The following is an 11,531-nucleotide window of genomic DNA, read 5'->3' as shown; positions in this document are numbered from 1 at the left end:
AAAAAAGTGGTATTAACCGAGAAATATCATTCTGTAAGGGCTGAATCTGTTAACAAAATAAATTTTGGGTTAAAACTATCTTTTCAACAAGTTTATGATGCAAAGGCGTCAAGAAAATGTTTTAAGGACTAGAAATGAAATTCTTTTATATAAAGGACTAAAATTGTTATTTTTATAAAAAGAAAGGTAGTGAAAAGGTCAAACTTCTACTTTTAAACAAATTAATTCATTAAGTCAAAATACAAAATCCATGACTACCGACAAAATGGAAAACAAATACACGTTCAACCCCAAATATCGTTATAAACGAATTGATTCGGTCTCGAATCAATACAAAAACAACAACCGTTAAATCAAACACTTCAATAGATATGCGGTAACTACGATGAATAAACTTACAAACTTTGGGCTTGAGAGTTTCAAATCATGCTTGATGGATCTTGCAAGTCCATCAAAATGATCTTTGGGCCCAAAGGTATAACGCTTATGTGTTATTGGGCCTCCTATGACCCAATTCCGTGTAAAAGGACTTTCAATAGCTTTTTGTGCTATTGGGCCCTAGTGGCCCATTAGTAAGGATAGTAAGGTCAAAGTAATCAAATGCGAGTTGGACCATCGTGTCTTTCGCATCCCCGACAGCCTAAGGTACTTACGATAGTAGCAGGACATAGTGCTCCTCTCCTCTTCGTTCGCTAAGGCTTATGAGAAATCAAAGTAGACGTAATTAGGACGATATTCAATGTTGAGTAATCAATATTCATTCGATATGACGATACAAAAATTAGTAATCACGAATACATTTCGACATCGGAAAACATCGTGTTTTCCGGGAAATTCAATACTACTCGCTCGAAATTTCTATAACTATAATACAAAATACCCTTCATATATATGTTTTTGAAATCATTCATGCATCAACTTATGGATCTTCACACTTTGATAAACAAAAGTCTTTTCAGAAAATATCGGATTTTCTGGGTTTTACAAACTACACAAATCATTTTATCACAACATTGCTTTTGAACTCACCAACATTTCATATGTTGACGTTTTTCCAAAATAACTTGTATTCTCAGGTAACAGGTAAGCGGAAGGGTAATATGAAGTAATGTTAGAATGTTATATTGTTGAAAAATACTCAAAAAATTTATGTTATGAATGTATAATGTTAAAACAATGTACTTGATGTGAACAATTCCAGTTGTAATATATTGATGCATGGTGACGTTTATGTTATGATTCATGTATATTCATTGTGATGATATTCAATTAAAGTCACGCGAGCCCTCGGGCGTTTCCGCCGTCTGGTTCGGGGGTGTGATAGGTTGGTATCAGAGCTCTGTTTATAGTGAACTAGCATATCTAACCACACATTGATATGCAACTATAAACCAAAGAGGGACTAACACAACTCTGAACAAAACAAAACAAATAAAACACAACGATAAAACATCTTTGCTTGTGTGAATTAGGAAATAGAACATAATACCAAACCAAACAAGATAATGCTAGCATCTCAGGTAAGCCGGGACTGTTCATGGTTGTATCAAGGAGAGGATGTAGCCTGATCAACTACATTTCCTCCGAGGTACAACTATCACGTGTCCCGAGGAAATCGCTATGGTAGGAAAACCTAAAAACATACCCCTTTATCACCAAAAAGAGAACATCAAATCAATCTATACAATAATTAAAACATCTTAGGAATGATACTAGCATGTTTATACACCCCCGCAGACAGCATGGCTGGTTTCCATCACCCCGGAGATCCTTATTTCCCTAATCAGGGGAATAACGGATGGTTGGAAGAGTCTGAAGAGGAACCTGAAGAGGACCCCGAGGAGGAGTCTGAAGAGGAACCCGAGGAAGACCCCGAGGAGGAATCCGAAGGGGAACCTGAGGCGGAAGCCGAAGGCGGACCTGCCGAGCCAGTGGTGGACCAGGAAGAAGAGGAAGCCGAAGGAGGTCTCGAGGAGGAACCCAGCGAAGACGAAGATGGTGATTCGGACGCAGAGTCCGAAGTCATCAACCCCCCTTATCGAGTTAGGGTGCCCGCTTATCGGGTAGGCCCCACTGGTCCTACACCCCCCTGGGGTATCGACCTTTAGAGGTGGAGCAGACAGCAGGGATAGTGACCCCCGTTCGGCATGTCACGCGAGTTCTACGACCTGAGTGAAGGAGGACCGGCCGATCGTGCTCTTCCGGTCATGGTGAGACGATTGCGGAACACTGGCGACCTAGCTCAGAGCACCGCCGATCAGATGCACCAGATGCGGACTAGGGTCGAGCGTGCAGAGCAGGAAACGCGAGAGGTTATCCGAGAGTTCTACATGAGGCAGGCGAGGTGGGAGGCTCGACTCCGAGATACGGAACGACAGGTGGCTCGTCTTCAGGGAGCGTCCGCTTCCTCAGCACCACCCCCTGGTACATCCCACCATGACTAGGACTAGTCGTACCCGTCTTTAATATTATGTTACTAGGATCTATACTATGTACCATCGACTCTATGTTTAAGTGATTACACTACTCATAGAGCCGTTATGCTGCCAAACTTACACCACTTATGTATGCTCTTTTGAGCAAAGTTTTCATGTATCAAAATGCGGATAATATTAATGGAAAAATTTTATGTGTTCTACTGTGATGTTGTAATCTGCTATGTGTTATATATCCAAGATTGTATGCTAATTTGTGAAATTGCTTAAGTTCGTGCCACACACCTGGTTTATAGGATCACAATATCACAAAACCATAGGCACTCAACATCTTTCCGTTCCATGACAGAAAGATGCCTCAACGACCAACTCGCGGCAACCCTCGGCCAACCCCACCTGAAGTCGACTCAGCTGCATTCCAAGCAGCTGTGTCTGCTGCGGTCACCGCAGCCATGGCACAGATTCACCAAGGGAACAATGGAGGAGTCAACGGACAAGGGGCAGGAAGTTCGAACAACGGGATCAATCAAGGACCTACCAAAACATGCTCCTACAAAGATTTCACCAATGCCAAGCCGCGAACCTTTAATGGCATGGGTGGAGTGATAGCCCTGAAAAGGTGGATTGAGAAGGTGGAATCAGTGTTCGAAATATGTGAATGCCCCGAGGAGGTGAAAGTGAAGTTTTCCGCGTGCACTTTCGTCGACCAGGCCCACACCTGGTGGAATGGACATATAGAAGCCATGACTCTCCCTGTAGCCAACTCTATGCCATGGACGGAGCTGAAAGAAATGTTGATGGTTGAGTACTGCCCTCGTGGCGAAATCCAGAAGATGGAGCAAGAGCTGTGAGATCTCACCGTCCGAAACTATGATATAGATGCATACATATCAAGGTTTAGCGAGCTGTCATTACTGTGCCCTGGCATGATTACGTCTGAAGGAAAGAAAATCGAACGATTCATCTGGGGATTGACCTCCCCAATTCAAGGAAATGTGATCGCTGCAAAACCTGAAACTTTCGACAGTGCCAAGAGATTGGCCAAGAAACTGTACAACCACAACAACAAGAAGGGCGAGAAGCCAGCAGAAGTTGAAGGAAGGAAAGAGAGTGACAATAAGAAAGGAAAGAACAACAAGAGGAAGGGCCGCCAAGGCTCGGAATCGTCCAAGAAGCAACAAATAGTGACAGTCAACGCTGCAACCACCCAAGTTCCACCCACACCACATGCTCCAGCCTCAGCTAATCCAAGTGCTCCTCGGCAGTATTTGGGAACTCTTCCAAAGTGCAACAAATGCGGCCTCCACCATAATGGAGAATGTAGAGAAATGCATTGCACCAGTTGCAATCGGAAGGGTCACACGGCAAAGTATTGCAGGACCTATCCTCCCTAGAACCAACCACAAGGAAACAACAACAACAACAACACCAACAACAGCGGCAATAACACAGGATCAAGCCCCACTTGCTACGGATGTGGAAGGACCGGGCATATCCGTCGAAACTGCCCCAACACTAGCAACCCCGGAAACGGAGGATCAGGAAGGATGCTAGCAATGGGTCAGGGAGAAGCGGTCCAGGATCCCGCTGTTGTTACCGGTACGTTTCTCCTAAACCACACTTATGCATGCATCCTATTTGATACCGGAGCAGAACGAAGTTTTGTGAGCAATAAATTCAAACACTTGTTAAATCAACAACCCCAGAAGCTTAATGAAACCTTCACGGTGGAAATGGCTAATGGGAAGACAGAATCCACTGGGGAAATCTATATCGGATGTACCCTAGCCTTAAATCATCACGTCTTTCAAATAAACTTAATGCCTGTTTCCATTAGGAGTTTTGATGTGATTATCGGCATGGATTGGTTAAGCCCCCACCATGCTGAAATTATGTGTCACGAGAAGGCCGTTCGCCTTCATCTCCCAAATCACGAAACCCTAGTTATTTACGGGGACAAACCCAGCACGAACCTTCGTCTTATCTCGTGCATTAAAGCGCAAAAGTACCTACGAAAGAAGGACTTAACGTTCCTGGCTCACATAGTAGACAAATCCAAGAAAGAGGTCAACATTCAAGACATTCCAGTAGCTTGTGAGTTCCCAGATGTCTTCCCTGATGATCTTCCGGGGATACCCCCAGAAAGACGAGTCGAGTTTCGAATTGACCTTGCACCAGGAGCTACCCCCATCGCCAAATCGCCCTATAGATTGGCTCCTGCAGAGATGCAAGAGTTGTCCAGTCAACTCAGCGAGCTTTTGGATAAAGGATTCATCCGACCCAGTTTCTCACCTTGGGGAGCTCCGGTTCTCTTTGTCAAGAAGAAAGACGGTACCTTCAGGATGTGTATCGACTACAGAGAACTTAACAAGCTCACTGTCAAAAACCGATATCCACTTCCACGAATCGACGATCTATTTGACCAGCTCCAAGGAGCTAGTCACTTCTCAAAGATAGATCTGCGATCTGGATACCACCAACTCAAGGTCCGGGAGGAGGATATTCTGAAAACTGCCTTCCGAACTCGTTACGGACATTACGAATTTGTTGTAATGACCTTCGTTCTAACGAATGCTCCTGCCGCATTCATGGACTTAATGAATCGAATCTGCCGACCATTCCTTGATAGCTGTGTTATCGTTTTCATCGATGACATCCTCGTCTATTCCCGAAACGAAGAAGAACACGACCAACATCTTCGACAAATCCTGGAAACCCTGCGAACCGAAAAGTTATACGTAAAACTCTCAAAGTGCGAGTTTTGGCTCCGAAGTGTGAACTTTTTGGGACATGTTGTTAGTCAGGAAGGAATTCATGTGGATCCTTCTAAAATCCAAGCCATCGAAGGATGGGCAATTCCAACGACACCCACAGAAATTCGCCAATTTCTGGGTCTCGCAGGCTATTACAGGAGATTCATCCAGAACTTCTCTAAGACGGCCAAACCGCTTACCATGCTTACACAAAAGGGCGTACCCTTCGTATGGAAGGACAAGCAGGAAGCCGCATTTCGATCTCTGAAGCAAGCACTCTGCAGTGCGCCAGTGCTATCGCTACCCGAAGGAACGGAAGACTTTTTAGTCTACTGCGATGCGTCAAATCAGGGTTTAGGCTGTGTACTCATGCAGCGTGGAAAGGTGATAGCTTACGCGTCCCGACAACTAAAGACGCACGAAGTGAATTACACGACCTATGATCTGGAGCTGGGAGCAGTGGTCTTCGCCCTGAAGATTTGGAGGCACTACCTTTACGGTACTAAGTGCACCATCTTCACCGACCACAAGAGTCTCCAACACATCTTGAACCAAAAAGAGCTAAACATGAGGCAACGAAGATGGGTCGAACTGCTAAACGACTACGAGTGCGAAATCAAGTACCACCCAGGCAAGGCTAACGTGGTAGCCGATGCCTTGAGTCGAAAAGAATACTCAAATCGTCGTGCGAAAACTCTCTCGATAACCATCCAATCCCACCTGACCTCGCAAATCAGAACAACCCAGTCAGAGGCCATGAAGGCGGAAAACAAAACAAGTGAAGCGCTGCGTGGAATGGAGAAGAACTTTGAGATGAAGGAAGATGGAACATGTTACTTCATGAACCGCATATGGGTCCCTAAACTTGGAGGATTCAGAGGGGTAGTCATGAACGAAGCCCACAAGACGCGATACTCCATCCATCCAGGTTCAGAAAAAATGTACTTGGATATTAAGCAACATTATTGGTGGCCTAATATGAAGGCAGAGATTGCCACTTACGTTAGCAAATGCCTTACTTGCGCTACAGTAAAGGTGGAATATCAGAAGCCCTCCGGATTACTACAACAACTAGTAATTCCAGAGTGGAAATGGGAAAGGATTACCATGGATTTTGTGACCAAACTACCCAAGTCAACGAATGGTTTGGACACGATCTGGGTAATAGTTGATAGACTAACGAAATCCGCCCATTTCTTACCAATAAAAGAATCATACAAGATGGAGCACCTGACGAGAATCTATATCAAGGAAATCGTGAGACTCCACGGAGTACCTGTATCTATCATCTCAGATAGAGATAGTAGGTTTACATCCCGCTTTTGGCAATCGCTTCAGAAAGCTATGGGAACACAACTTGATATGAGCACTGCCTACCACCCACAAACGGATGGCTAAAGCGAGCGAACCATCCAAACACTAGAAGATATGCTTCGCGTGTGTGTAATAGACTTTGGAAAATCGTGGGATACCCACTTGCCTTTGATCGAGTTCTCATACAACAATAGTTATCACTCGAGTATCAAAGTTGCTCCTTTCGAAGCATTATACGGGCGTAAATGTAGATCACCGCTGTGCTGGGCGGAGGTAGGAGACACCCAACTAGCAAGAGGACAAACGCCAAACAATGCCTTAACGGGACCGGAAATCATACGCGAGACGACCGAGAAGATAATTCAGATCAGAGCACGACTGCAATTGTCACGAGACCGACAAAAGAGCTACGCCGATAAACGACGAAAGCCCTTGGAATTCAGAGTCGGAGATAGGGTGTTACTAAAAGTCTCTCCTTGGAAAGGAGTGATTCGTTTTGGGAAGCGGGGCAAACTGAACCCTCGATACATTGGACCCTTCGAGATTCTTGCCCGAATCGGTCCAGTGGCTTATAGACTGCAACTACCCGCCGAGGTCAGCAGTGTACACCCTGTGTTCCACGTTTCCAATTTGAAAAAGTGCTTATCCAACGAGACTCTCGTCATCCTATTAGAAGAAATTGAAATCAATGAGAATCTCCTGTTCATCGAGGAACCAGTTGAAATCATGGACAGGGAGGTGAAGCGTACCAAGCAGAGCCGCATTCCGATCGTGAAAGTTCGATGGAACGCAAGACGCGGACCAGAATTCACATGGGAACGCGAAGATCAAATGAAACAGAACTACCCTCACCTATTCTCGCATTCTCAAATCTAGCTTTCAAAAGAATTTCGGGACGAAATTCCCTCTAACGCGGGGATGATGTCACAACTAGGAAATTTTGATGCCTTGTAACTACAACAACTATGTTAACTATAAACCAACAATGTGAAAACATGTATGATGCTTATTCAGTAACAACAAAACTTCATTAAATACTTCATTCAAGCACTACAAATAGTCAACAAAGAATTGGAAAACCCTTGAAATCCCGGTTTAAGTTCATTTTGGACTAGGATTTCCTTATTGGACCTAATGGACCAATGAGCTTCCAATTTAACTATCTTGAACCTAGAACTCTCAAATGGGCCCTAATTGGACCCATATACATGAAACTTAATATTTTTGGGCCTTATGAGCCCAAAATAAACTAGATTAACTTTAATGGGCCTTATTGGGTCACAACAAATTTAAATTAGCCATAATAAGTCATAAAAATCATTCTTTGATTTTTATTGGGCCAAAAATCATCCAACATAACCATAAAATGGGCTTAAGCATACAAGGCCCAATCCTTTTCTTTTCCCCTCTCCATTCTCGGCCCAAACCACAAAAGAAAGGAAGGGTTGACTTTTCCTACGCCACCTCATTTTTACATATTGGATCTCCATGCAAAGGTCTCATATTTCCATGCCACTATCCCATCACCTTCTCTCTTTCTCTCCCTTTTTGCTCTCAGCCGAAACAAGACACACACACACACACTTACAAAATTCATCTCCACTCTCTCCAAATCCTCTCAAGAATACTTGCAATCATTCATCAAATTTTCGAGAATTTGAAGCTTTTCAAGGAAATTAACCCACAAAATTCATCATCTAAGGTAAGATATTGCTTGGATCCATAATCTAGCTACTTTATTTCATCAAAAATCTCTTCTAAATCTATTCAAACTTGTGATCTTGCATCCAAGAAGCCACTAAATTCGAGATCTACCAAGAGGACTTGCTAGGATCGAAACTTTCTTCCTTCCTCTCTTCAAAACCGAAACTACAACTCAAGGTGAGCTTCATACCCCTCTCTTTTCGGTTTTCATGTGTTTTATGGGGGAGAATACAAGAAAATGTGTAGATCAATGTGTGTGAGTATGCTATGTGTGATTTTATGCATGTATGTGTATTTTTATGTGTTTTTGTGATGAACATGTAACTAAAAAGGGGTGATACTCGAGATCTATGATATGAGAAAGGAAACAAACATAATCTAAGTTATTTTACACTAAACAAGTCAATAATAATAACTTATAAGATTATGATAAACATATTTCAACATAAAAAACCCAATTTTGGGCTTAAAATGTCAAATATACAAAACTAGGGTTAAAAATGGTCAAGTCACGGTTTCTTAAGGGCCAAAAGAGTCAAAACAGTTTCCAAAATTGTTTTTCTGAATAATAAAATTTTCAAAGGACTTGAAATGTAAACTTTTAGCTTAATGGGCTAATTTTGGGCTTCTTGGCCCAATAAGCCTAAAATTGCGAAAAATGACAATTTAAGGGGCTGAAATGAAACTTTTTGCAAAATAGGGGATAAATAGCATAATAAAACTATTTCAAGGGTCAAAAATGCTTTTCACTATCAAAAAGGACCAAAAATGTAAAGTTTTTAGATTTTGGGCCAAAAATGTAAAAGTTGCGAAAAATGGGGTATTAACCGAGAAATACCATTCTGTAAGGGCTGAATCTGTTAACAAAATAAATTTTGGGTTAAAACTATCTTTTCAACAAGTTTATGATGCAAAGGCATCAAGAAAATGTTTTAAGGACTAGAAATGAAATTCTTTTATATAAAGGACTAAAATTGTTATTTTTATAAAAAGAAAGGTAGTGAAAAGGTCAAACTTCTACTTTTAAACAAATTAATTCATTAAGTCAAAATACAAAATCCACGACTACCGACAAAATGGAAAACAAATACACGTTCAACCCCAAATATCGTTATAAACGAATTGATTCGGTCTCGAATCAATACAAAAACAACAACCGTTAAATCAAACACTTCAATAGATACGCGGTAACTACGATGAATAAACTTACAAACTTTGGGCTTGAGAGTTTCAAATCATGCTTGATGGATCTTGCAAGTCCATCAAAATGATCTTTGGGCCCAAAGGGATAACGCTTATGTGTTATTGGGCCTCCTATGACCCAATTCCGTGTAAAAGGACTTTCAATAGCTTTTTGTGCTATTGGGCCCTAGTGGCCCATTAGTAAGGCTAGTAAGGTCAAAGTAATCAAATGCGAGTTGGACCATCATGTCTTTCGCATCCCCGACAGCCTAAGGTACTTACGATAGTAGCAGGACATAGTGCTCATCTCCTCTTCGTTCGCTAAGGCTTGTGAGAAATCAAAGTAGACGTAATTAGGACGATATTCAATGTCGAGTAATCAATATTCATTCGATATGACGATATAAAAATTAGTAATCACGAATACATTTCGACATCGGAAAACATCGGGTTTTCCGGGAAATTCAATACTACTCGTTCGAAATTTCTATAACTATAATACAAAATACCCTTCATATATATGTTTTTGAAATCATTCATGCATCAACTTATGGATCTTCACACTTTGATAAACAAAAGTCTTTTCAGAAAATATCGGATTTTCTGGGTTTTACAAACTACACAAATCATTTTATCACAACATTGCTTATGAACTCACCAACACTTCATATGTTGACGTTTTTCCAAAATAACTTGTATTCTCAGGTAACAGGTAAGCGGAAGGGTAATATGAAGTAATGTTAGTATGTTATGTTGTTGAAAATACTCAAACAATTTATGTTATGAATGTATAATGTTAAAACAATGTACTTGATGTGAACAATTCCAGTTGTAATATATTGATGCATGGTGACGTTTATGTTATGATTCATGTATATTCATTGTGATGATATTCAATTAAAGTCACGCGAGCCCTCGGACGTTTCCGCCGTCTGGTTCGGGGTGTGACATCGTCTTCGTTCTCACTCATGCTTTATTCAATTGTTCTTCTCTGGCTGTGAGATGCGAAGGGAGGAGGTCCGATGGCTGCTGATCTTATCGATTCGCAATCGGTGATGGCCTCCAGGGTTCGACTTAGGCAGAAGAAGATCATTGATAAAACCCGCATAATAAACCTCAAAATATGCGATCAGGTCATCTTCTTTCCCTTCCTATTTTTTGACATGCACAAACACCGCCGAATTTATCAAGGTTTTCACTCTCTTTAATTTGGTTCTACTGGAACGGTCTTCATATGGGTTTCAATCAATTAATCTATCCTTGTTGATTGTGGATTTGAACTTTACACAACATAATGCTGCTTTTTGTTTTGTGGAAAATAACTCTCTCATTCTCATTCTCATTCTCTCTGATGAAGATCAAAAGCTCTGCAACTGTCAAAGATTTTGATTGTATTTTTTTTTTAAGTTTTGAAAAAAATATTATACTTGATACAAAGTTACAAACACTGTTTGGTTTGTTACAGGATGTATCAGAGAGGAAGGTTAGATTTACATCCACTCTTTTACCAAAGGAATTGCTAGAGAGAATTGAGAACACAGTAACACATATGGGATTTAAAGTTGAAAAGAGGAATGGAAAGATTGGTATGAATTATGATGATATTGTTATGTGTACATTCACTGTTTACAATTAGAAGGAATTAAGAAGTTGTCTTTGTGAATTTAATTTTTTTAGTTGAAAGTAATAGAAGAACATAAAAGCCATAGAGAGTCAGATCGTTTATCAGTTACAGCAGAAGTAAGCCCTCTTCAAGTCTTTATGATTGTTTTCTTGATCTTGTTACAATCTAAGTTCTTGTGTATATGGAATGGAATGACGAATTCCAATTCTGTTGGAATCACAAAAGTTGATGCTTGAAGAACGGACCACAAAACTGAAACGGAATCAAGAATTCCAATTTTGTTGGAATGGAATGATGAATTCCAATTCTGTTGGAATCACAGAAGGTGATGCTTGAAGAACGGACCACAAAATTGAAACGGACCACATTATTCTTTTAGAATGTATTAGACGTTGTTAGATTTTGATGTAATTATTAACAATTGTTATCTGTATTCTGTAAGAAATAATGTATTTGTTGTTTTTATTCTTCAATTGATTGTTCAAGAATTTGTTATTCTACTAGAAGTTTTTAAATTCA

Source organism: Lactuca virosa, chromosome 6 (assembly GCF_052849685.1).
Source record: "Lactuca virosa cultivar CGN04683 chromosome 6, Lactuca_virosa_CGN04683_v6, whole genome shotgun sequence".
Classification (NCBI taxonomy): domain Eukaryota; kingdom Viridiplantae; phylum Streptophyta; class Magnoliopsida; order Asterales; family Asteraceae; genus Lactuca; species Lactuca virosa.
Note: the sequence above shows the minus strand (reverse complement) of the source record.